This window comes from Bombina bombina, chromosome 11, assembly GCF_027579735.1.
Source record: "Bombina bombina isolate aBomBom1 chromosome 11, aBomBom1.pri, whole genome shotgun sequence".
Classification (NCBI taxonomy): Eukaryota; Metazoa; Chordata; class Amphibia; order Anura; family Bombinatoridae; genus Bombina; species Bombina bombina.
Window position 1 is genome coordinate 200,877,474 of NC_069509.1, and position 25,118 is coordinate 200,902,591.

The window sequence follows — 25,118 nt, forward strand, 5'->3', positions numbered from 1 at the left end:
GCAAAGTGGAGCGCTAATATCACTTTCACAAAAGCAATATGTAGAGCTCCACTTGTAATCTAGCCCTCATTGTGTGCACAGACCTTTTGTGATTACTGTTATATAAATTCACATCTGCTACAGATTCCTGGGATAAAAACGTAGAAACAGGAAGAGCTAATATCATTAGGCAGATTTGGGCCATTGTGAAAACAAACACAAAGACCCTGAAGCCCCCAGGATAAACCGCCAAACCAGTTCCATGTGTCATTATTTACACTGGAGTAGAGGAGAACGCGCCTGGAAACTTCCTTCATTCCCAAAATAACTCTGTCGCAATCAGTTACTGCGCACAAACTAATGTGCATTCCTACAGCAGCACAACCTAATGTGCATTCCTACAGCAGCACAACCTAATGTGCATTCCTACAGCAGCACAAACTAATGTGCATTCCTACAGCAGCACAAACTAATGTGCATTCCTACAGCAGCACAACCTAATGTGCATTCCTACAGCAGCACAACCTAATGTGCATTCCTACAGCAGCACAAACTAATGTGCATTCCTACAGCAGCACAAACTAATGTGCATTCCTACAGCAGCACAAACTAATGTGCATTCCTACAGCAGCACAAACTAATGTGCATTCCTACAGCAGCACAAACTAATGTGCATTCCTACAGCAGCACAAACTAATGTGCATTCCTACAGCAGCACAAACTAATGTGCATTCCTACAGCAGCACAAACTAATGTGCATTCCTACAGCAACACAAACTAATGTGCATTCCTACAGCAGCACAAACTAATGTGCATTCCTACAGCAGCACAACCTAATGTGCATTCCTACAGCAGCACAAACTAATGTGCATTCCTACAGCAGCACAAACTAATGTGCATTCCTACAGCAGCACAAACTAATGTGCATTCCTACAGCAGCACAAACTAATGTGCATTCCTACAGCAGCACAACCTAATGTGCATTCCTACAGCAGCACAAACTAATGTGCATTCCTACAGCAACACAAACTAATGTGCATTCCTACAGCAGCACAAACTAATGTGCATTCCTACAGCAGCACAAACTAATGTGCATTCCTACAGCAGCACAAACTAATGTGCATTCCTACAGCAGCACAAACTAATGTGCATTCCTACAGCAGCACAAACTAATGTGCATTCCTACAGCAGCACAAACTAATGTGCATTCCTACAGCAGCACAAACTAATGTGCATTCCTACAGCAGCACAAACTAATGTGCATTCCTACAGCAGCACAAACTAATGTGCATTCCTACAGCAGCACAACCTAATGTGCATTCCTACAGCAGCACAAACTAATGTGCATTCCTACAGCAGCACAAACTAATGTGCATTCCTACAGCAGCACAAACTAATGTGCATTCCTACAGCAGCACAACCTAATGTGCATTCCTACAGCAGCACAACCTAATGTGCATTCCTACAGCAGCACAAACTAATGTGCATTCCTACAGCAGCACAAACTAATGTGCATTCCTACAGCAGCACAAACTAATGTGCATTCCTACAGCAGCACAAACTAATGTGCATTCCTACAGCAGCACAAACTAATGTGCATTCCTACAGCAACACAAACTAATGTGCATTCCTACAGCAGCACAAACTAATGTGCATTCCTACAGCAGCACAAACTAATGTGCATTCCTACAGCAGCACAAACTAATGTGCATTCCTACAGCAGCACAAACTAATGTGCATACCTACAGCAGCACAAACTAATGTGCATTCCTACAGCAGCACAAACTAATGTGCATTCCTACAGCAGCACAAACTAATGTGCATTCCTACAGCAGCACAAACTAATGTGCATTCCTACAGCAGCACAAACTAATGTGCATTCCTACAGCAGCACAAACTAATGTGCATTCCTACAGCAGCACAAACTAATGTGCATTCCTACAGCAGCACAAACTAATGTGCATTCCTACAGCAGCACAAACTAATGTGCATTCCTACAGCAGCACAAACTAATGTGCATTCCTACAGCAGCACAAACTAATGTGCATTCCTACAGCAGCACAAACTAATGTGCATTCCTACAGCAGCACAAACTAATGTGCATTCCTACAGCAGCACAAACTAATGTGCATTCCTACAGCAGCACAAACTAATGTGCATTCCTACAGCAGCACAAACTAATGTGCATTCCTACAGCAGCACAAACTAATGTGCATTCCTACAGCAGCACAAACTAATGTGCATTCCTACAGCAGCACAAACTAATGTGAATTCCTACAGCAGCACAAACTAATGTGAATTCCTACAGCAGCACAAACTAATGTGCATTCCTACAGCAGCACAAACTAATGTGCATTCCTACAGCAGCACAAACTAATGTGCATTCCTACAGCAGCACAAACTAATGTGCATTCCTACAGCAGCACAAACTAATGTGCATTCCTACAGCAGCACAAACTAATGTGCATTCCTACAGCAACACAAACTAATGTGCATTCCTACAGCAGCACAAACTAATGTGCATTCCTACAGCAGCACAAACTAATGTGCATTCCTACAGCAGCACAAACTAATGTGCATTCCTACAGCAGCACAACCTAATGTGCATTCCTACAGCAGCACAAACTAATGTGCATTCCTACAGCAGCACAAACTAATGTGCATTCCTACAGCAGCACAAACTAATGTGCATTCCTACAGCAGCACAAACTAATGTGCATTCCTACAGCAGCACAAACTAATGTGCATTCCTACAGCAGCACAAACTAATGTGAATTCCTACAGCAGCACAAACTAATGTGAATTCCTACAGCAGCACAAACTAATGTGCATTCCTACAGCAGCACAAACTAATGTGCATTCCTACAGCAGCACAAACTAATGTGCATTCCTACAGCAGCACAAACTAATGTGAATTCCTACAGCAACACAAACTAATGTGCATTCCTACAGCAGCACAAACTAATGTGCATTCCTACAGCAGCACAAACTAATGTGCATTCCTACAGCAGCACAAACTAATGTGCATTCCTACAGCAGCACAAACTAATGTGCATTCCTACAGCAGCACAAACTAATGTGCATTCCTACAGCAGCACAAACTAATGTGCATTCCTACAGCAGCACAAACTAATGTGCATTCCTACAGCAGCACAAACTAATGTGCATTCCTACAGCAGCACAAACTAATGTGCATTCCTACAGCAGCACAAAACAAACATGAGAATTACTGGGATTCCCCGCTGCCCATAAAGTGCCCTGTGATTGTGTAAATATAACAGTTCCCTGGCATAGGATGTTTCCCCCAGCGGCTGGGCTCAGTATTATTGCTTGGCAGAGGGTATCTATTTCATACTCTGGTGTTTGGATGAGATAAATAAAATTAACATTAAAGTTTTATTTCTGGCATCTTAATGGTCTCAAAAAACACTTAGGGGCCGATTTATCAAGCTCCGTATGGAAGGCTCGCCGTAAACAGAAGTTATGAAGCAGCGGTCTAAATACCGCTGCTCCATAACCTGTCTGCCTGCTCTGAAGCGGTGCACAGAAATCAACCCGATCGAATACGATCGGGTTGATTGACACCCCCTGTTAGCGGCCAATTGGCCGCGAATCTGCAGGGGGAGGCATTGCACCAGCAGTTCACAAGAACTGCTGGTGCAATGATAAATGCCGACAGCGTATGCTGTCAGCATTTATCGATGTGCAGCAGACACGATCCGCAATATCAGATCATGTCCGCTCGCACCATAATAAATAGGCCCCTTAGGGTTAGATTATTAGTTGTGCGCTAACTGTTGCATGCAAGCGTAAAAGGGTTTATCGCAGCTCTCTGCGTATGGCAGAAGTATTACAAGTTTAAAGTAAATGTGTTCACTCGAGCATTGGGATAAGTGCGATTTCAGAGCTCTGGTTAACTGTTACGCTTGAATCAAACACATTACAGTTACACTCATAATAACACTGTCTAATAAATATACATTACACAGTACAGTTACACTCATAATAACACTGTCTAATAAATATACATTACACAGTACAGTTACACACATAATAACACTAGCTAATAAATATACATTACACAGTACAGTTACACACATAATAACATCTAATAAATATACATTACACAGTACAGTTACACACATAATAACATCTAATAAATATACATTACACAGTACAGTTACACACATAATAACACTGTCTAATAAATATACATTACACAGTACAGTTACACACATAATAACACTGTCTAATAAATATACATTACACAGTACAGTTACACACATAATAACACTGTCTAATAAATATACATTACACAGTACAGTTACACACATAATAACACTGTCTAATAAATATACATTACACAGTACAGTTACACACATAATAACACTAGCTAATAAATATACATTACACAGTACAGTTACACTCATAATAACACCATCTAATAAATATACATTACACAGTACAGTTACACTCATAACACCATCTAATAAATATACATTACACAGTACAGTTACACACATAATAACACTGTCTAATAAATATACATTACACAGTACAGTTACACACATAATAACACTAGCTAATAAATATACATTACACAGTACAGTTACACACATAATAACACCATCTAATAAATATACATTACACAGTACAGTTACACACATAATAACACTGTCTAATAAATATACATTACACAGTACAGTTACACACATAACACCATCTAATAAATATACATTACACAGTACAGTTACACTCATAATAACACCATCTAATAAATATACATTACACAGTACAGTTACACACATAACACCATCTAATAAATATACATTATACAGTACAGTTACACACATAATAACACCATCTAATAAATATACATTACACAGTACAGTCATACACATAATAACACTGTCTAATAAATATACATTACACAGTACAGTCATACACATAATAACACTGTCTAATAAATATACATTACACAGTACAGTTACACACATAATAACACTAGCTAATAAATATACATTACACAGTACAGTTACACACATAATAACATCTAATAAATATACATTACACAGTACAGTTACACACATAATAACATCTAATAAATATACATTACACAGTACAGTTACACACATAATAACATCTAATAAATATACATTACACAGTACAGTTACACTTATAATAACACTATCTAATAAATATACATTACACAGTACAGTTACACACATAATAACACTAGCTAATAAATATACATTACACAGTACAGTTACACACATAATAACATCTAATAAATATACATTACACAGTACAGTTACACACATAATAACATCTAATAAATATACATTACACAGTACAGTTACACTTATAATAACACCATCTAATAAATATACATTACACAGTAGTTACACTCATATTAACACCATCTAATAACATCTAATAAATATACATTACACAGTACAGTTACACACATAATAACACCATCTAATAAATATACATTGCACAGTACAGTTACACTCATAATAACACTGTCTACAAAATATACATTACACAGTACAGTTACACACATAATAACAACATCTAATAAATATACATTACACAGTACAGTTACACACATAATAACACTGTCTAATAAAAATACATTACACAGTACAGTTACACACATAATAACACCATCTAATAAATATACATTACACAGTACAGTTACACACATAACAACATCATCTAATAAATATACATTACACAGTACAGTTACACACATAATAACACCATCTAATAAATATACATTACACAGTACAGTTACACACATAATAACACTATCTAATAAATATACATTACATAGTACCGTTACACACATAATAGCACTATCTAATAAATATACATTACACAGTACAGTTACACACATAATAACACTATCTAATAACAATACATTACACAGTACAGTTACACACATAATAACACTGTCTAATAAATACATTACACAGTACAGTTACACACATAATAACACTATCTAATAAATATACATTACACAGTACAGTTACACACATAATAACACCATCTAATAAATATACATTACAAAGTACAGTTACACACATAACACCATCTAATAAATATACATTACACAGTACAGTTATACACATAACACCATCTAATAAATATACATTACACAGTACAGTTGCACACATAATAACACTGTCTAATAAATATACATTACACAGTACAGTTACACACATAATAACACTGTCTAATAAATACATTACACAGTACAGTTACACACATAATAACACCATCTAATAAATATACATTACACAGTACAGTTACACTCATAATAACACTGTCAAATAAATACATTACACACTACAGTTACACACATAATAACACTGTCTAATAAATATACATTACACAGTACAGTTACACACATAATAACACAGTCTAATAAATATATTACACAGTACAGTTACACACATAATAACACCATCTAATAAATATACATTACAAAGTACAGTTACACACATAACACCATCTAATAAATATACATTACACATTACAGTTACACTCATAATAACACTATCTAATAAATATACATTACATAGTACAGTTAAACCCATAATAACACTGTCTAATAAATATACATTACACAGTACAGTTACACTCATAATAACACTATCTAATAAATATACATTACACAGTACAGTTACACACATAATAACACCATCTAATAAATATACATTACACAGTACAGTTACACACATAATAACACTGTCTAATAAATATACATTACACAGTACAGTTACACTTATAATAACACTATCTAATAAATATACCTTACACAGTACAGTTACACTTATAATAACACTGTCTAATAAATATACATTACACAATACAGTTACACACATAATAACACCATCTAATAAATATACATTACACAGTACAGTTACACACATAATAACACTATCTAATAAATATACATTACATAGTACCGTTACACACATAATAGCACTATCTAATAAATATACATTACACAGTACAGTTACACACATAATAACACTATCTAATAACAATACATTACACAGTACAGTTACACACATAATAACACTGTCTAATAAATACATTACACAGTACAGTTACACACATAATAACACTATCTAATAAATATACATTACACAGTACAGTTACACACATAATAACACCATCTAATAAATATACATTACAAAGTACAGTTACACACATAACACCATCTAATAAATATACATTACACAGTACAGTTATACACATAACACCATCTAATAAATATACATTACACAGTACAGTTGCACACATAATAACACTGTCTAATAAATATACATTACACAGTACAGTTACACACATAATAACACTGTCTAATAAATACATTACACAGTACAGTTACACACATAATAACACCATCTAATAAATATACATTACACAGTACAGTTACACTCATAATAACACTGTCAAATAAATACATTACACACTACAGTTACACACATAATAACACTGTCTAATAAATATACATTACACAGTACAGTTACACACATAATAACACAGTCTAATAAATATATTACACAGTACAGTTACACACATAATAACACCATCTAATAAATATACATTACAAAGTACAGTTACACACATAACACCATCTAATAAATATACATTACACATTACAGTTACACTCATAATAACACTATCTAATAAATATACATTACATAGTACAGTTAAACCCATAATAACACTGTCTAATAAATATACATTACACAGTACAGTTACACTCATAATAACACTATCTAATAAATATACATTACACAGTACAGTTACACACATAATAACACCATCTAATAAATATACATTACACAGTACAGTTACACACATAATAACACTGTCTAATAAATATACATTACACAGTACAGTTACACTTATAATAACACTATCTAATAAATATACCTTACACAGTACAGTTACACACATAATAACACCATCTAATAAATATACATTACACAGTACAGTTACACTTATAATAACACTGTCTAATAAATATACATTACACAGTACAGTTACACACATAATAACACCATCTAATAAATATACATTACACAGTACAGTAACACACAATAACACCATCTAATAAATATACATTACACAGTACAGTTACACACATAATAACACTGTCTAATAAATATACCTTACACAGTACAGTTACACACATTACACCATCTAATAAATATACATTACACAGTACAGTTACACACATAATAACACTGTCTAATAAATATACCTTACACAGTACAGTTACACACATTACACCATCTAATAAATATACATTACACAGTACAGTTACACACATAATAACACTGTCTAATAAATATACCTTACACAGTACAGTTACACACATTACACCATCTAATAAATATACATTACACAGTACAGTTATACACATAATAACACTATCTAATAAATATACATTACACAGTACAGTTACACACATAATAATACCATCTAATAAATATACATTACACAGTACAGTTACACACATAATAACACTGTCTAATAAATATACATTACACAGTACAGTTACACACATAATAACACTGTCTAATAAATATACATTACACAGTACAGTTACACACATAATAACACTGTCTAATAAATATACATTACACAGTACAGTTACACACATAATAACACTGTCTAATAAATATACCTTACACAGTACAGTTACACACATTACACCATCTAATAAATATACATTACACAGTACAGTTACACACATAATAACACTGTCTAATAAATATACCTTACACAGTACAGTTACACACATTACACCATCTAATAAATATACATTACACAGTACAGTTATACACATAATAACACTATCTAATAAATATACATTACACAGTACAGTTACACACATAATAATACCATCTAATAAATATACATTACACAGTACAGTTACACACATAATAACACTGTCTAATAAATATACATTACACAGTACAGTTACACGCATAATAACACTGTCTAATAAATATACATTACACAGTACAGTTACACACATAATAACACTGTCTAATAAATATACATTACACAGTACAGTTACACACATAATAACACTGTCTAATAAATATACCTTACACAGTACAGTTACACACATTACACCATCTAATAAATATGCATTACACAGTACAGTTACCACATAATAAAACTCAGGTAGATTACGAGTTGTGCGTTCGTCTTTTAATGCTGAAAAAATGGCCATTTCAGTGTTAAAACAGCACCACAGCCATTACAAGTCTTGCCGGTATAGCTGTAACGCAAGCCTTTTAGCCTGTAACACAACGTCAGTCCCATAGCGCAGCCATTATGAGTTTTGAATTGAGGCTAGAAAGCCTGCTTTATAGCTTATAACGACAAGATCTGTACCGCCATCTGAGAGCAGTAGTTATGAGTTTTATGCAACAAAACTGTTACATAAAACTTATAACTAAAGTGTTACAAAGTTCACTAAACACCGATAAACTACCTATTAACCCCTAAACCGAGGGCCTCCCGCATCGCAAATACTACATTAAAGTTATTAACCCCTAATCTGCCGCTCCCAACATCTCCGCCACTAATAAAATTTATTAACCCCTATTCCGCCGTTCCCCGACATTGTAGCCACTGTACTAAAGTTATTAACCCCTAAACTGCCGCACTCCCGCATCGCAAACACGATTTAAATATAATTAACCCCTTATCTGCCATCAGCCGACATTGCCCCCATTATACTAAAGTTATTAAGCCCTACACCGCCGCCACTATAATAAACCTATTAACCCCTAAACCGCAAGCCCCCCACAATGAAATATACTAAATTAAACTAGTAACCCCTAAACCTAAGGCCCCCCCCTAACTTTATATTAAAATTACAATTTCTCTATCTTAAATTAAATTAAAACTTACCTGTCAAATTAAAAAAATTAAGTTTAAATTAACAATTAAACTAATATAGCTATTAAACTAAAATTAAACTAACTACCAATTAAATAAAACTGAAATACACATTAAAAAAAAATCCTAACACAACTCTAAAAATTACAAACTATCTAATTACAAAAAATAACAAACACTAAATTATGCAAAATAACAAACGAAATTATGAAAAATAAAAAACAATTACACCTAATCTAATAGCCCTATCAAAATAAAAAGCCCCCCAAAATAAAACACCCCCTAGCTTACAATAAACTACCAATAGCCCTTAAAAGGGCCTTTTGTAGGGCATTGCCTTTAATTGGGCATTTAGCCCTTTTACATTTAGCTCTTTTACATTTAGCTCTTTTACATTTAGCCCTTTTACATTTAGCCCTTTTACATTTAGCTCTTTTGCATTTAGCCCTTTTACATTTAGCCTTTTTACATTTAGCTCTTTTACATTTAGCTCTTTTGCATTTAGCCCTTTTACATTTAGCCCTTTTGCATTTAGCTCTTTTACATTTATCTCTTTTACATTTAGCCCTTTTACATTTAGCCCTTTTACATTTAGCTCTTTTGCATTTAGCCCTTTTGCATTTAGCCCTTTTACATTTAGCCCTTTTACATTTAGCCCTTTTACATTTAGCCCTTTTACATTTAGCTCTTTTACATTTAGCTCTTTTACATTTAGCTCTTTTGCATTTAGCCCTTTTACATTTAGCCCTTTTACATTTAGCTCTTTTACATTTAGCTCTTTTACATTTAGCTCTTTTACATTTAGCCCTTTTGCATTTAGCCCTTTTACATTTAGCCCTTTTACATTTAGCTCTTTTACATTTAGCTCTTTTACATTTAGCTCTTTTACATTTAGCTCTTTTGCGTTTAGCCCTTTTACATTTAGCTCTTTTACATTTAGCCCTTTTGCATTTAGCCCTTTTACATTTAGCCCTTTTACATTTAGCTCTTTTACATTTAGCTCTTTTACATTTAGCTCTTTTACATTTAGCTCTTTTACATTTAGCCCTTTTGCATTTAGCCCTTTTACATTTAGCCCTTTTGCATTTAGCCCTTTTACATTTAGCCCTTTTACATTTAGCCCTTTTGCATTTAGTCCTTTTACATTTAGCCCTTTTACATTTAGCCCTTTTACATTTAGCCCTTTTACATTTAGCCCTTTTGCATTTAGCCCTTTTACATTTAGCCCTTTTACATTTAGCCCTTTTACATTTAGCCCTTTTGCATTTAGCCCTTTTACATTTAGCCCTTTTACATTTAGCCCTTTTACATTTAGCCCTTTTGCATTTAGCCCTTTTGCATATAGCCCTTTTGCATTTAGCCCTTTTGCATTTAGCCCTTTTGCATTTAGCCCTTTTGCATTTAGCCCTTTTACATTTAGCTCTTTTACATTTAGCCCTTTTACATTTAGCTCTTTTATGAAAAGCCCAAACCCTAAACTAAAAAAAACCCATCCAAATGTAATATCTTAACAACTTAGCTTAACAGCTAAACATAAATAACTTTTAGTCAATAAAGACTCAACACAGTAGGTGGGTGAAAGACCCGTGGGTCATATTTATTAATTGCCCAGCAATGGGAAATGGCAAACAACAGTTATTATATAACCCCTTCTAGAAAAAATGGACAGGGGCCACCGCTGCAGACTCAAGGCTCTACGCAACTTTATCTTAGGGAGTTCCCTGTCCGTCGCAACCAGTCAAAGCACCCCCAAGCTACTGAGCCTGGGGCATCACCCTGACTGCAATGGCAGTCACTTAAACCTCCTTCCAGCCTGCAGCCGTGATCCTGACCACCCGCCAGACTAGGGTGCCATCAATAGAAACTCCAAACCAGTAGGTGCAGCATCAACTAGGCTAACAGCATGCCACTGACTGGGGAGGTAAAGCTACCGTCCTTGACTACGCTCCAGGATATACTGTGTATATATATATAAAAGAGTATATAAACAGCACTGTATACAGCAAATATACACTAGAAATACACAATGTGTAGAAAAAAAAACACTTTATTTTACTGACAGACCATGTGTTAGAACATTTAAAAAGATATAACATATACCTATTCCCAAAGCAATAGTATTAAATGTTGCTATTGTATATAGTCCTAACACATAGGTTAAAAAACTATTTGCACAATGGAGGGCAAATTAAAGTTTTGAGATGAAATGGAGCCCTATTGTCCCCACTTTCATACAATATACAAATTTACAACCTACAAATATGCAGTGTTAAATCACAAGTATAAGAACCTTTAAAAAACTAAAAATCATAACATAATCATAAAAACATATATTTTATTGAAAATTGTTCTTATTAGCTGTTAGGGCCGTTTAGAAGAAATGTTGAAATGGCTATTTAATTATGTAAAAATGGAATAATGGAAAAATGACAGACAATATTTCTTAGTATTTCTTTTTAAACTTAAAATAAGATGAAGTTTTGAGAAAATTAGTTTTTTAAAGAAATAAGTAAAAAGAAAAAAGAATGTACTGTACCTTTAAATCCATGACGTTTGTTAAAATAACATGCAGTTTGATATGCACCGCAGTACTTTGGATACAATATCATTTATCAGTTACTAGTGTGGCTGGCTAGGCATGCAAATATAACAACACAAAACTAAGTCCAAATTTAACAAGGAACTAAGTAGAAAAGTAACTGCTAAATTAAGAATATGTAAAAATGTTTTTAAAAAAGGTGCAATCAAAAAGCATAAGGTTATTTTTAAACGTGTATATATATATATCATGTATATGCCTTTGTTATTTGCGGTGTATGCTATTATTATTTTATATTTTCTAATTATTTTTAATTTTTTTATTTTTTTATTTATTATTTGTTACTTTATTATGATAATATTTGTATATAATAGAGCTATAATTTTTATTTTATTATTATTTGTTACTCTATTATGAGACTATTTGTATATAGTAGAGCTATGTCTTTAATAACATTTAAGAACACATAAGTATTTGAAGACTCTCACTCAGTAGAAGCCTATTGGCTGTCTGTTAAATAGGAGCGACTGACTCTGTCAGTTACACCTGAGGAAGGGGCGTGGCCCTGAAACTAGTATCGGTAACGTATACACAGAGTCTGGCCAGTAGCGGTAACGTATACACAGAGTCTGGCCAGTAGTGGTAATGTATACACAGAGTCTGGCCAGTAACGGTAACGTATACACAGAGTCTGGCCAGTAGCGGTAACGTATACACAGAGTCTGGCCAGTAGTGGTAATGTATACACAGAGTCTGGCCAGTAACGGTAACGTATACACAGAGTCTGGCCAGTAGTGGTAATGTATACACAGAGTCTGGCCAGTAGTGGTAATGTATACACAGAGTCTGGCCAGTAGTGGTAACGTATACACAGAGTCTGGCCAGTAACGGTAACGTATACACAGAGTCTGGCCAGTAGCAGTAACGTATACACAGAGTCTGGCCAGTAGCGGTAACGTATACACAGAGTCTGGCCAGTAGTGGTAATGTATACACAGAGTCTGGCCAGTAGTGATAACGTATACAAAGAGTCTGGCCAGTAACGGTAACGTATACACAGAGTCTGGCCAGTAGCGGTAACGTATACACAGAGTCTGGTCAGTAGTGGTAACGTATACACAGAGTCTGGCCAGTAGCGGTAACGTATATACAGAGTCTGGCCAGTAACAGTAACGTATACACAGAGTCTGGCCAGTAACGGTAACGTATACACAGAGTCTGGCCAGTAGCGGTAACGTATACACAGAGTCTGGCCAGTAGCGGTAACGTATACACAGAGTCTGGCCAGTAGTGGTAATGTATACACAGAGTCTGGCCAGTAGTGGTAATGTATACACAGAGTCTGGCCAGTAGTGGTAACGTATACACAGAGTCTGGCCAGTAACGGTAACGTATACACAGAGTCTGGCCAGTAGCAGTAACGTATACACAGAGTCTGGCCAGTAGCGGTAACGTATACACAGAGTCTGGCCAGTAGCAGTAACGTATACACAGAGTCTGGCCAGTAGTGGTAATGTATACACAGAGTCTGGCCAGTAGTGGTAATGTATACACAGAGTCTGGCCAGTAGCGGTAACGTATACACAGAGTCTGGCCAGTAGCGGTAACGTATACACAGAGTTTGGCCAGTAGTGGTAATGTATACACAGAGTCTGGCCAGTAGTGGTAATGTATACACAGAGTCTGGCCAGTAGTGGTAATGTATACACAGAGTCTGGCCAGTAGTGGTAATGTATACACAGAGTCTGGCCAGTAGCTGTAACATATACACAGAGTCTGGCCAGTAGCAGTAACGTATACACAGAGTCTGGCCAGTAACGGTAACGTATACACAGAGTCTGGCCAGTAGTGGTAATGTATACACAGAGTCTGGCCAGTAGTGGTAATGTATACACAGAGTCTGGCCAGTAGCGGTAACGTATACACAGAGTCTGGCCAGTAGTGGTAATGTATACACAGAGTCTGGCCAGTAGTGGTAATGTATACACAGAGTCTGGCCAGTAGTGGTAATGTATACACAGAGTCTGGCCAGTAGTGGTAATGTATACACAGAGTCTGGCCAGTAGCGGTAACATATACACAGAGTCTGGCCAGTAGCAGTAACGTATACACAGAGTCTGGCCAGTAGCAGTAACGTATACACAGAGTCTGGCCAGTAGCAGTAACGTATACACAGAGTGTGGCCAGTAGCGGTAATGTAGACACAGAGTCTGGCCAGTAACGGTAACGTATACACAGAGTCTGGCCAGTAACGGTAACGTATACACAGAGTCTGGCCAGTAATGGTAAAGTATACACAGAGTCTGGCCAGTAACGGTAACGTATACACAGAGTCTGGCCAGTAATGGTAACGTATACACACAGTCTGGCCAGTAGCGGTAACGTATACACAGAGTCTGGCCAGTAGCGGTAACATATACACAGAGTCTGGCCAGTAGTGGTAATGTATACACAGAGTCTGGCCAGTAACAGTAACGTATACACAGAGTCTGGCCAGTAGTGATAACGTATACAAAGAGTCTGGCCAGTAACGGTAACGTGTACACAGAGTCTGGCCAGTAGTGGTAACGTATACACAGAGTCTGGCCAGTAACAGTAACGTATACACAGAGTCTGGCCAGTAGTGATAACGTATACAAAGAGTCTGGCCAGTAACGGTAACGTGTACACAGAGTCTGGCCAGTAACGGTAACGTATACACAGAGTCTGGCCAGTAGCGGTAACGTATACACAGAGTCTGGCCAGTAGTGGTAATGTATACACAGAGTCTGGCCAGTAACGGTAACGTATACACAGAGTCTGGCCAGTAGTGGTAATGTATACACAGAGTCTGGCCAGTAGTGGTAATGTATACACAGAGTCTGGCCAGTAGTGGTAACGTATACACAGAGTCTGGCCAGTAGCGGTAACGTATACACAGAGTCTGGCCAGTAACGGTAACGTATACACAGAGTCTGGCCAGTAACGGTAACGTATACACAGAGTCTGGCCAGTAAAGGTAACGTATACACAGAGTCTGGCCATTAACGGTAACGTATACACAGAGTCTGGCCAGTAGCGGTAATGTATACACAGAGTCTGGCTAGTAGGGGTAACGTATACACAGAGTCTGGTCAGGCAAGTGTTTGCAGCTTCTCTCGCTCTTTATCAGAGTACTATATGATTTTTAGTTTTTTAAAAGGTTTTTATACTTGTGATTTAACACTGCATATTTGTATGTTGTACATTTGTATATTATATGAAAGTGGGGACAATAGGGCTCCATTTCATCTCAAAACTTTAATTTGCCCTCCATTGTGCAAATAGTTTTTTAACCTATGTGTTAGGACTATATACAATAGCAACATTTAATACTATTGCTTTGGGAATAGGTATATGTTATATCTTTTTAAATGTTCTAACACATGGTCTGTCAGTAAAATAAAGTGTTTTTTTCTACACATTGTGTATTTCTAGTGTATATTTGCTGTATACAGTGCTGTTTATATACTCATACAACCTTTCTTGTTTCTAAAAACAGCTGCAGTTCAGCCCTTAGTCAAGTGATTAGATACCTAGTATATACTAGTGGCATAACATTGATTGCAACTAAGTAATAAAAATATACATTTCTCAGGGTGTGGCACTCTCCATTTATTTATTTATATATATATATATATATATATGTATATATATATATATATATATATATATATATATATATATATGTATATATATATATATATATATATATGTATATATATATATATATATATATATATATATATATATATATATATATATATATATGTATATATATATATATATATATATATATATATATATATATATATATATATATATATATACACACACATATACATACACACACAGTATCTCACAAAAGTGAGTACACCCCTCACATTTTTGTAACTATTTTATTATAAGTTTTCATGTGACAACATTGAAGAAATGTCACTTTGCTACAATGTAAAGTAGTGAGTGTACAGCCTGTATAACAGTGTAAATTTGCTGTCCCCTCAAAATAACTCAACACACAGCCATTAATGTGTAAACCGTTGGCAACAAAATTGAGTACACCCCTAAGTGGAAATGTCCAAATTGGACCCAATTAGCCATTTACCCTCCCCGGTGTCATGTGACTCATTAGTGTTACAAGGTCTCAGGTGTGAATGGGGAGCAGGTGTGTTAAATTTGGTGTTATCGCTCTCACACACTCTCATACTGGTCACTGGAAGTTCAACATGGCACCTCATGGCAAAGAACTCTCTGAGAGAATTGTTGCTCTACATAAAAATGGCCTAGGCTATAAGAAGTTTGCCAAGACCCTGAAATTGAGCTGCAGCACAGTGGGCAAGACCATACAGCGGTTTTAGAGGACAGGTTAGACTCAGAACAGGCCTCACCATGGTCGACCAAAGAAGTTGAGTTTACATGCTCAGCGTCATATACAGAGGTTGTCTTTGGGAAATAGACGTATGAGTTCTGCCAGCATTGCTGCAGAGGTTGAAGGGGTGGGGGTCAGCCTGTCAGTGCTCAGACCATACACTGCAACAAATTGGTCTGCATGGCTGTCGTCCCAGAAAGAAGCCTTTTCTAAAGATGATGCACAAGAAAGCCATCAAACAGTTTGCTGAAGACAAGCAGACTAAGGACATGGATTACCATGTCCTGTGGTCCGATGAGACCAATATAAACTTATTTGGTTCAGATGGTGTCAAACGTGTGTGGCGGCAACCAGGTGAGGATTGCAAAGACAAGTGTGTCTTGCCTACAGTCAAGCATGGTGGTGGGAGTGTCATGGTCTGGACCTGCATGAGTGCTGCCGGCACTGAGGACCAACAGTTCATTGAGGGAACCATGAATGCCAACATGTACTGAAGCAGAGCATGATCCCTCCCTTCGGAGACTGGGCCGCAGGGCAGTATTCCAACATAACGACCCCAAACACACCTCCAAGACGACCACTGCCTTGCTAAAGAAGCTGAGGGTAAAGGTGATGGACTGGCCAAGCATGTCTCCAGACCAGTGTTCCCTGTAACGTGCGCGGCAGCGCGGCCGCGCATTAATCTGGGTAGTCCCGCGCATTGATAAAGACAGGCCGCGCATGATTGGGGGCAGTGAGGGGATTGCTTGTTGCAACATAGCGTTGGGAAGTTTTAGATGCGAATAGCGATCATCATTATAATGTGTCCTGCTGAGCTGGCAGCTTGTGAAGGTGAGTGTCTGAGTTCATATAGTCATTCTTATTTTTTTTTCCGCGGGCTTCTGTATTGGCGGGAGGAGCAGGGGGTGTAGCCTCAGTAACAGGTACTTATCGCTGGACGCACTTCTAGCACAGCTGCCAGTTCCTTACAGTCATAGAGAGCACAGACCTCGCAAAGCAGCAGTGACCTTTATAGTACCCAGCTAACGAAGACCTCGCAAAGCAGCAGTGACCCTAATAGTACCCAGCTAACAAACACTTACTACATAGTCTTCCTGGGTTCACTCCTGGCATTGTCAGTTAAATGTGCTGCTTTGCGAGGTCTGTGCTCCCTATGACTGTAAGGAAGTGGATGGCAGCTGTGCTGGCAGTGCGTCCAGCTTTAAACACCTGTTACTGAGGCTACAAATAATGCATGATGATCGTGCAAGCTGCAAGCATGATGTAGGAGGGAAGGTAAGGTCTGTTCTGGAGGGCTACACATAATGCTTTATCTGGAGGAAGTATACTGAAGTTTAGTGTTCTGGTTCCCTACAGTGTTAGTTTGCAGGAGAATCATGATTTCTTTCCATGATTTATAGGTTGAGCTAATCACCGGGTCTACAGCAGAATAACAGTTGAACCTAGTCCCTGACTCATGGTGTTATTCTGCTGTGGACCGGTGATTAGCTCAACCTATAAATACTGGATTAACCCTTCAATCCTTCCTGTTTCCTGTATCTGCAGTTTATCTCCCCCCAAAGAAATATAGAAGAGTTCCAAAAAAATTGCAAACACTTTTCCTTAAATATTTTTTACACCCTCTGTGTGTCTCTCCCCCTTCTCCCCCTCACTCTTCCACCCTATCCCCCTCACTCTTCCTTCCTCTCCCCCTTAATCTTCCCCCTTCTCCCCTCTCCTCTCCTCTCACTCTTCCCCCCTCTCCCCCTCACTCTTCCCCCTCCCTCTCCCCCTCCCTCTCCCCTCCCCCTCCCTCTCCCCCTCCCTCTCCCCCTCCCCCTCCCCCTCCCTCTCCCCCTCCCCCTCCCTCTCCCCCTCCCTCTCCCCCTCCCCCTCCCTCTCCTCTCCCCCTCCCTCTCCCCTCCCTCTCCCCCTCCCCTCCCCCTCCCTCTCCCCTCCCTCCCTCCTCTCTCCTCTCTCTCCCCTCCCTCCCTCCTCTCTCTCCCCTCCCTCCCTCCTCTCTCTCCCCTCACTCCCTCCCTCCCTCCCTCCCCTCCCTCCTCTCTCTCCCCTCCCTCCCTCCTCTCTCTCCCCTCCCTCCTCTCTCTCCCCTCCCCCTCCCTCTCCCCCTCCCTCTCCCCTCCCCCTCCCTCTCCCCTCCCCCTCCCTCTCCCCTCCCCCTCCCTCTCCCCTCCCCCTCCCTCTCCCCCTCCCTCTCCCCCTCCCTCTCCCCCTCCCTCTCCCCCTCCCCCCCCCCCTCCCTCTCCCGGTCCCCCTCCCTCTCCCCCTCCCCTCCCTCTCCCTCTCCCTGTCCCCCTCCCTCTCCCCTCCCCCTCCCTCTCCCCCTCCCTCTCCCCTCCCCCTCCCCCTCCCTCTCCCCTCCCCCTCCCCTCCCCCTCCCTCTCCCCTCCCCCTCCCTCTCCCCCCCCCTCCCTCTCCCCTCCCCCTCCCTCTCCCCCTCCCTCTCTCCTCCCCCTCCCTCCCCCTCCCTCCCCCTCCCTCCCCCTCTCTCTCCCTCCCCCTCTCTCCCCTCCCCCTCCCTCCCCCTCCCTCCCTTCCCCCTTCTCCCCTCTCCTCTCACTCTTCCCCCCTCTCCCCCTCACTCTTCCCCCTCTCCCCTCCCCCTTCCCCTCCCCCTTCCCCTCCCCCTCCCCCTCCCCCTCCCTCCCCTCCCCCTCCCTCCCCCTCTCTCCCCTCCCCCTCCCTCCCCCTCTCTCCCCTCCCCCTCCCTCCCCCTCTCTCCCCCTCTCTCCCCTCCCCCTCCCTCCCCCTCTCTCCCCTCCCCCTCCCTTCCCCTCTCTCCCCTCCCTCCCCCTCTCTCCCCTCCCCCTCTCTCCTCCTCCTCTCCCTTCCCCCTTCTCCCCTCTCCTCTCACTCTTCCCCCCTCTCCCCCTCACTCTTCCACCTCTCCCCTCCCTCTCTCCTCTCCCCTCCCCCTCCCTTCCCCTCTCTCCCCTCCCCCTCCCTCCCTCCCCCTCTCTCCCCTCCCCCTCTCTCCCCTCCCCCTCTCTCCCCTCCCTCCCCCTCTCTCCCCTCCCCCTCCCTCCCCTCCCCCTCCTTATCCCTCTCCCCTCCCTCCCCCTCCCTCCCCTCCCTCCCCCTCCCTCTCCCCTCCCTCCTTATCCCTCTCCCCTCCCTCCCCCCCCCCTCCCCTCCCTTCCCCTCCCTCCCGTGTCTCTCTCCCCCTGTGTCTGTCTCTCCCTATGTGTCTCTCTCTCTTCCTCTGTGTCTCTCCTCCCTCTGTGTCTCCCTCCCTTTCATGGGACCACTAGCTCTTGGGCAACTTTTTCAAACCTTGTATGTGTGTATGTGTATGTGTGTGTGTGTATATATATACTGTTACGGTTACCCTTAGTCTCGCTGAGAGATGGACCGCTTAGTAGCCTGGATCCCTATTGCTAAAGAGGGGAGAAGCTGCTTTCCATAGTATTCTATATGAGTCTCGCAAATATAGAATAATCTCCCTTAGCTGCAGTACAGCTAGGATACCCTTCTGCCCACAAAAACGAGTCAACGCTGCGATTGAGGGTCAAACAAGAACTCAGGACTGGGATGCCCAGCCTGCTTTTTATTAAGGTTACATGCACACAGGGCACTCCCAGGGGGAGAGGGGGGGAAGCACAAAATCCCCCATCACACATTTAGATAGAGAGCACTGTCCTTTGACAGGCCACAATAGGATTACAGTACTTAAGATAACAAGTTTACAAGTTCATCTTATCAATTAGCAGTCTGGCTCCAGAGGTGATTAGACAATAGTTTCTAAAAGCTGAAAAAAAAAGAGTTAACTCTTTATGAAATGAAACTTGTTACAGTTTTCTTGGAGCCCTTCTTAGGCGCTGGCTTGCTGGTTCAGGCATTGCTGCTGGGAAATAAGCTCTTCACAACAGAATAACTAATGCTTCTGTAACATTGCTCCCTTTCTGTGGAACACTCTGGCAGACACGGTCTGACCCCTTTTCGGGGCAGACTAAGGCTGTCCAGACCGCTGGTTATGCGGGGCTGAGGTCGGTTTGTCTGGACAACCCGTCGGCGTTGCCATTCTGTTTCCCAGGTCTGTAAGTAATGGTGAAATTGAAGGTTTGCAACGATAAGCTCCAACGTAATAGCCTGCCGTTATCTCCAGAGACCCGGTTCAGCCACACCAACGGGTTATGGTCGGTGACCAGAGTGAACTCCTGACCATATAAATAGGGAGTCAATTTCTTTAATGCCCACACCAAAGCCAAACACTCCTTTTCGACCGCTGCATAGCTGACTTCGCGGGGCAGGAGCTTCCGGCTGATGTAGGCAACTGGATGCTCCCCTCCATCTTCGCCTACTTGGCTGAGGACAGCTCCCAGCCCGAACATGGAAGCATCTGTATGGACGATAAAACGTTTGTTAAGGGCTGGGGCCGCCAAGACAGGAGCGTTAATTAGAGCATTTTTGAGAGCCTGGAAAGCCGTTTCACAGTGGGGAGACCACAGGACCTGTCGAGGTAAGTTCTTCTTGGTCAAGTCAGTCAGGGGTTTGGCAAGTGTGCTGTAGTCTGGTACGAACCGTCTATAGTACCCTGCCGTGCCCAGGAAGGCTAGGACCTGAGTCTTAGTGATGGGGGTGGGCCAATTGGCGACAGCTTCTATTTTGGCCGGCTCTGGTCGCTGCTTTCCACACCCCACCCGGTGACCCAGGTACTGTACCTCGGCCATCCCAAAGTGGCATTTTTCTGGCTTCAGAGTCAGGCCAGCAGCCCGGATCTGATCCAGAACCATTCCCACATGAGCTAAGTGGTCCTCCCAGGACTCACTGTGGATCGCTATGTCGTCCAGGTAGGCGCAAGCAAAACTCTGGAAGCCATCCAGGAGCCTATCCACCAAGCGCTGGAATGTAGCTGGGGCATTCTTCATCCCAAACGGCATTACCCTAAACTGATATAAGCCGAATGGGGTGACGAATGCCGACTTGGGGATAGCCTCCGGGGCCAGGGGAATCTGCCAGTAACCTTTGCAGAGGTCAATAGTGGTCAGGTAATTTCCCCTGGCTATACGATCGAGTAGCTCGTCTACCCTGGGCATAGGGTAAGCGTCCGTCACGGTATTTTCATTGAGCCTCCGATAGTCTACGCAGAACCGGGTGGTCCCATCTTTCTTGGGCACCAAGACAACTGGGGAGGCCCAGGGACTATCGGAGGGCTCAATTACCCTGAGCTGGAGCATCTCATCGATCTCCTTCTTCATTCCTGTCCTAACTGCTTCGGGGATTCGGTACGGAGCCTGGCGCAAGGGAGCTTGTCCCGGAGTATCTACCTGGTGGGTGGTTAAAGTAGTGTACCCTGGCTTCGGGGAGAAGGTGAGGTGTTTGGACTGGAGGAGTTGGTTGAGCTGCTCCCTTTCAGTGGGGCTAAGTCGGTCCCCTATCTGAACCTGCGCCACTATACCTGTGGGGAGGCTCTTTTCTAATAGGTCTGGAATGGGTAAACTGTCGGGGTCTTCCTGAGGGGAACAACATACGGCCGTCACGTTCTCTGGTCGCTCAAAATATTCCTTGAGCATGTTTACATGGAATGTCTTTCTAAGATTGTTGTCGTGGCAGCTAGCTATCACATAAGTGGTGTCTCCCCTTTTCTCTACGATCTGGTAGGGACCCTGCCAGGACGCCTGCAATTTGTCTGTCTTCACCGGCTTAAGTACTAACACCTTTTGTCCTATGGTGAAGATTCTCTTTCGGGCCCCCCGATCGTACCATACTTTCTGTCTTCTCTGGGCCAACTGGAGATTAGCCCGCACGGATTTGGCTAATTGCTCCATTCGGTCCCTGAGTTCCAGCACGTATGGCACAATTGGGACACCGTCAGCCTCCATCTCTCCCTCCCAGTGCTCCCGGATCAGGTTTAGGGGTCCCCGTACCTTTCTTCCGTAGAGCAACTCGAAGGGAGAGAACCCTGTCGTTTCCTGGGGCACCTCCCGATAAGCAAATAGGAGGTGCGGCAGGAAGCGTTCCCAGTCTCGGTATTCCTGAGTGAACGTCTTGAGCATTTGCTTGAGGGTCCCATTGAACCTCTCACACAGCCCGTTCGTCTGGGGGTGGTATGGGGAGCTTAGGAGGGACTTAATTTTGCAAACCTGCCAGAGTTGTTGGGTCAATTCAGCCGTAAATTGGGTGCCTCGGTCGGATAGGATTTCTTTTGGAAATCCTACCCGGGAGAACACCTGTACTAGTGCATTCGCTACCGTATCCGCTTGTATGTTGGATAGGGTGACAGCCTCTGGGTACCTGGTAGCGTAGTCCACTACGGTAAGAATGTATCGCTTACCGGAGGGACTAGGGGTAGCCAGTGGTCCCACTAGGTCAATAGCAACCCGGCTGAAGGGTTCCTCTACAATGGGCATATTTACTAGCTGGGCTTTAGGGTGATCGCCTCGCCTTCCTACTCGTTGACACACATCGCAGGTGTTACAGTAAGTTCTAACGTCAGCGTGCACCCCTGGCCAAAAGAACGTGTGAGTAATGCGGTGTAGGGTACGGGTAACGGCTAGGTGGCCTGCTAAGGGGATGTCGTGGCCTATTTTGAGGATTTCTTGACGGTATTTGTGGGGCACTACCAGCTGTCGCCTACGCTGTCCCCTTTTCTCTGTCCAGCGGTATAGTTTCCCTTTTTCCCATAAGAATGTTTCGTTATCTGCCCCGCCCCCTCCGGTCTCTGCTCGTTCCCGGTACTTTTGTAAGGTCGGGTCAGTCTTAGACTCTGCCTCGAAGGCATCTGGGGTGTCCCAGGGTATGGGGCCTAACCTGTCAGGCAAGGTCGGGGTAGGTCTTACCTGTGTCTCCCGCACTGGTGAGAGCTCTCGCTCCGTCCGGGCTTGGGCCCGTGTAGTCACTGGGTCCGCCTCGTTGTTGCATACTGGAGCATAGGCAGAAGTCATGGGGCCCAAATCGTTGCCCAGTAGTACTTCGGCAGGTAAATTATCCATTAGGCCCACGTTAACAGCCCCCTTTCCCGCTCCCCAATCAAGATGCACTTTAGCTGTTGGAATTTTGTACACATCCCCCCCCGCCACTCTAACGGCCACAGTCTGTCCGGATCGCTTGTGCTCTGGCACCAAATGACTCTGTACCAGCGTGATAGTAGCCCCTGTGTCTCGCAATCCCTCGGTAGATCGCCCCTCAAGCCATACCCTCTGCCGATGGTGCTGGCGGTTATCTGAGGCAGCATATACAGGGTCTGCCTCGTGAAGCGGCCCCACATATCCCTCCATAGGGGCCTCTTGGTTAACACAGAGGGCCCGGGCCGGACGATAGGACCCAGAGGGGTAATTGTAATTCCTGGGTGTCTGGTGCGTATTAAGGGGGCAGCTAGCCATGAAATGCCCTGGTTGCTTGCATCGGTGGCAAGTCGGTCTGGGACGCTCAGAGCTGTTATTGGGTGGTCCTGAGTGTCGGACGGGCCCTGTGGGCACCGGGGCTCGGAATTCAGCACGAGGGGGTGCACGGTAAACCTCTCTGGGTTCGACCCGTGCTGGAGCTCGGTAGTTCATGGGTTCGTGAAGACGGGAGTCATAATGTTCATCGGCCAATTTGGCTGCTTCTTCTAAGGTAGAAGGCCGCCTGTCTCGCAGCCATTCCTTCCCTTGCTGTTCCATGCCATTATAAAAATGTTCTAAGAGAAACAATTGTAAAATTTCCTCCCCAGTCACCGCTTTACTTCCGCTCAGCCAGTGATTTGCCGCTCTCCGCATTCGGTGCGCCCATTCCATATGGGTATCGTTAGGCTTCTTTTCCGTGCCCCGAAACTGTCGGCGATACGTGTCCGGAGTTACAGCGTACCGTCGCAACAGTGTCTCCTTAACTAGCTCATACTGTGTCACTTCCTCAGCACCCAGAGTACGAAAGGCTTCCAGGGCTCGCCCGGATAGTTTCCCAGACAATATCGTGGGCCACTCTCTGTTGGGAATCTGGTGCAGGGCACATTGCCTTTCGAAGTCCGCCAAATATTCATCAATCCCTGTCTTGCTCTCTAGGAAGGGTCGAAATGCCGCATAGGGTATCTTGGGCCTCCCAGCATTTTCGACAGGGATGATTACCTGCGGGGCTTCAGCATTGCGGTGTGCGTTCGCTAGGTTGAGTTCGTGGGCTCGAGTCTCTCGTATATCCTCGTCCGCCTCCGCCATCAACTGCTGTACCAAGTCCATGGAGGGGTTCGGCCCGTATAATGAGAGCCTTTCCCGAACAATCCTGGTTTTTTCGTCACTAATCGTGGTCGGTGTTTCCGCCATTGTGAAGCTCTGATCCAGTTCGGTCAATTCTGCGATC

At 42.1% G+C, this 25,118-nt stretch overlaps 1 protein-coding gene across 1 annotated transcript in view; it reads right to left on the minus strand.

Annotated features, from left to right (window-relative positions):
* The window catches only part of LOC128642076 (cytoglobin-2), a 230,089-nt gene that overhangs the window by 37,876 nt on the left and 167,095 nt on the right, over nucleotides 1-25,118 (minus strand). The window lies entirely within an intron of this gene.